The sequence below is a fragment of the Semicossyphus pulcher genome, unplaced genomic scaffold (genome assembly GCF_022749685.1).
Source record: "Semicossyphus pulcher isolate SPU_LCO1_2020_fin unplaced genomic scaffold, fSemPul1.0.p SCAF_26, whole genome shotgun sequence".
Taxonomy (NCBI): Eukaryota; Metazoa; Chordata; class Actinopteri; order Labriformes; family Labridae; genus Semicossyphus; species Semicossyphus pulcher.
In genome coordinates, this window is record NW_027211700.1 from 3874261 (window position 1) to 3878438 (window position 4178).

Below are 4178 nucleotides of genomic sequence, written 5' to 3' on the forward strand. Positions count from 1 at the left end.
AGATCTTGACCTTCATTTTAAAAACTTGTCTTGTGTTTGTTGAACAATGTTTTATTTCCTCTGCAGTTTATTTACATGCTATTTACTTTATTAACTGACTGGAAGTTTTGCAGGTCCGTGCGTACGTGCGTGTGTGGAAGGTGGAAACATGTTAAAAAAGATTATGACTTTAATAAGTCATTTAAGAAAGACAAGTTTACTAAACATAGCTTAGATGTGTTGATTAAAGGTGATAATAAGCATGGCTCAATGAGTACAAATAAAACAATGTATGTGATGCTATAGTCATAACCTAACTTTGGTATATTTTGATGCATTTGCCAGCTATAATACATCTAAACTCCCCCCCTTTTTTTATACTACACTTGTGTTACGATTTTTATAAAGAGCAGCAGGAGTTCCCTGTGTTGCCAATATTTCAAGTTCACTGACAGATTGGTAGACGAATGATGGGAAACAACTTTAAGAAGATAACTGCTGCATTTTTTGTTTTGTATTTTAACAGGCCTAAATGTTTGTTATGTTCAGCCTTAGATGTGGTGTCTTGACTGGGATTGTAGCTGCTGTGTGTGTCATTTCCTGTAAAGGGTTAATAAAGTATCCATCTGTTGGCATGGGCTATCTTCAGAAGGGCTAGTTTTGCAGTTCAAATTGCCAATTTATTGACATTTGGTTTGAATGGTAAAATAAAAACATAAGTCTCCTTAATGTGTAATTTTAAGAGGACAATGAGCTCAATGTACCAACACGTAAATTGACACTTAAAACAAGGACAGGTTAGACAAGGTAACACAGACACTTAAAACTAAAAGTACTATATACTATATATATTGTTGAATCAGGTTGTTGTATACAAGAGGAAGATGGTTGTAGTATTTTCAGTATATTCACAGAATGTGAATTGACACTTTAACTGTTCATCAGAGTGACAGAAATAAACTGTTCCTGTGTCTGGTTGTTTTGGCGTACAGTGTTCTGTATCGCCTACCGGAGGGGAGAAGTTTGAACAGTTAGTGTCCGTGGTGTGAGGGGTCTGCAGTGATGTTATTCTGCCTGTTTCCTGACCCTGGACCGGTAGAAGTCCTGGATGGAGGGCAGGGCTGTGCCGATAACCCTCTCTGCACAGAGGAAACATCCTGTAGATGAAAGCCTACACGCACATCCCCTGAAGCTACAACACACCTGACAACCACCTTCAAACTATTACTATGGGACCCTTGGATAGGGTGTTAAAAAATCATCTTGGTTCACGTCACTGGTTTAAAACAAGCGCGAAATAAATCCACTGAAGAACTGTGATTGGTTGCCTCTTTCTTTATTCCTGCGCTAGATCTAAAGTTCAACTTGAGACAAATTCCCTGACACGAAAGCCATTCGGCATTTAGATTTCCTGACTTCCTCGAATGCATCATGATCGATCCGACCACCGTTCAACTAACGAGCATTTTAAAGTAGTTTTCTTCTATGGGACCCTTGGTTTAGGTTGTTAAAAAATCCTCTTGGTTCATGTCACTGGTTTAAAACAAGCGCGAAATAAATCCACTGAAGAACTGTGATTGGTCGCCTCTTTTTTTATTCCTGCAAGTTAATGATAAATTTAGTTGTTGTCTCAGTGAAGACACAGTTTAAAGCCACTAGAAACCCAAACCCACAAAAGCCTTCCTACTATATGATGTAGGATGTTTGGTACGCAATAAAAAGATCTAAAGAAAAATCTAAAAAGTCGAAAATAGTATAAGAAAAAAATGTAGTATAGTCATTGAAGGTTCTGTAAACCTTCTGGGTTGTAATTCGTTGTGGTTATGCTTGGATGTATACCAATATTAATTCTGCCAAGTTAGCTATTTGGTTGTGTAGCTGTATAATAATATAACACTGGCTAATGAAAGCAGAGCCATCGTTTTTTTTAGCATTGCATTTATAGCTAGAACAAAAAGGAAACCAAAGCTAACGTAGCATGTTTATGCTAACTGCTAACTATGATACAGATTGCAAACAATTTTTTTAAACTCACCATTTCGTGACCAACTTAAGTAAACATTAGGACAACATAGGATAACAGGGCTTCTTCTTCCTCCTCTAATTTGGACTCGGACAGCTCAAACGTAGCATCAGCCACGCCCACACATTCTGGAGAAGTGGACGGTTTGTTGAACCAGGTTTTCAAATATTTGATTACGTTCAGTTTCACTCAGATTTTCGGGAATGATAAATGAGACTCTAAACTTTGATATCATGTATTTATTTTACCTGTTTCAAGCCAAATCTCCAGAGGCGTTTAGTATGTTTGGACGCTGTTCTCTTTGCGCAGAATAAATAATGAATCAGTGTAAATACAGTGACCCCACACCCCACAGGAGTTACCTGTTCAGTGTGTTGAAAGTGACCTGGACAGTGCACCTCTTGTTATAGAATGTAAACACAGTTAAAGTAGGGGGTAAAGGTCATCGGTTAACTTTTAACAGGGGGTTGCCCAATTGAAGCATGTAACTCTAACCTTTTGAAAGGGTCAAAAGATGACAGATTAAGGATCAGTGAGTCAGGCGTTTGCATTGCAGCCAGAATTTGGTGGCCTCTACGATGTTTTATTTAATTTCTTATTCTTTTAAGTTAATCTACCGGATTTTTAAACACTTTTTGTGAAGGAGAATTAGGCTTATCTTACATTTTAATACACACAGGCTGTAAAAACTCTAATAGATATTAAGCCAGCCTAATCCTGACAGTCATTTGACAACTGTTTGTGTGTGTGTGTTTGCCATGCATCCTACAAAGCAAATAGTGTTTCCCGGAGGTTTCTGAAGTAGCCAATAAGTATGTCCCCTGTCTGTGCAATAATTGTGTTTGTCATCAGTAATCAATAATTCCCCTCCAATGCAAATGCTGAAGTAAATAGCTCGTTTTGAAATTGTAAAGAGTATAAAATAAAGGTATTTGTGTTCAGTTGGAGGGGTTGAAAGTAAAATGTAGTCAGAAAAATAAATACTCCAGTAATGTTTGGATACCTGGAAACTCCACTCAAGTACAGTAGAGAAGTATTTGTACTTATTAGCGGTAAAAAGCATGTGCATAAAGAATATTTGTCAAAAATAATTTATAAGAGAAAAATTATTGGTAAATAATTAGAGCCAGCTGGAGCCAGCTTTAATGAGTCGTTAGCTGTTTGACCTGCAGCTAGCTAGCTAGCTCTTATGCGCATTAGTAAAGGCCAGGGATGTTCTGATACCGGATTTTCTTCCTGACACCCATTCTGACCTAGATTTTGTTTTAGACGGATATCTAATATCCCTTCAATACAGTGTTTTAAAATAATATACATTTTAAAGAAGGATAAACACTTATTGCTGACATTTTGCAAGCTTTGACCATCATTACACTCTATGCTAGCACTGCGCTATTGTTGTTTATTTCTCTCGCATAATAATTAAACAGAAACCAGTTGATTCTTTGGCAGCTAATAAATTATGGAATCGGTGCATTTACTTTGTTAACTCGCTTATACCCAAAACCACAATTGAGACTGTTTCAGCATTTGTTAAAACTACTGTGAGGAACTTACGACCCCTTTGGACAGAGCGGTTCCTTTTTTTCTCTTTGCTAATCCTGGCCTGTACATGGGTAAGTAGTGTTAACGAAAAATCTCATTCTGCTTCTTTTTAACAGTCAAACGTACCACTCACTGTGAGTATTTGCTGTGGAAAATGTAATAAAAAAGGCTGTTTCAGTAGCATGCTGTTGATCACCTCGTCCGACATCGACACGGTAAAAATAAGTACATGGAGATGGTCAATTTTGTCGCTGATGGTCTCGTTTCCTTTTGTAGGCCATATAAAGGCATCCGTATAAGTTTCAGTCTGTTTGATAACTAATAACTAATAATGAAAAATCCTCACAGGAGCTTTAAGTAACCTGTTATTTAAGGCAACTCAATAGCCAACAAATCGAGTTGGTTTGGTATCAATTGTCTTTGAATTTAACAGAGATTAAATATAAATGAACAGCCTAATTTCATCAGTGCTCTCTGTCTGGATATCAGGACTTTGGCTTTACTGCAAATGATTGACTTAAAGCCTACCAAGAACTGATGAGTGGGTTTGTGTGATGTGGGGGAAAGGTGTATTGATTTGTGGCAGAGTTTATTTAACTCATGCTCTCTCTGGGGCTCATCGCAGTCAGTC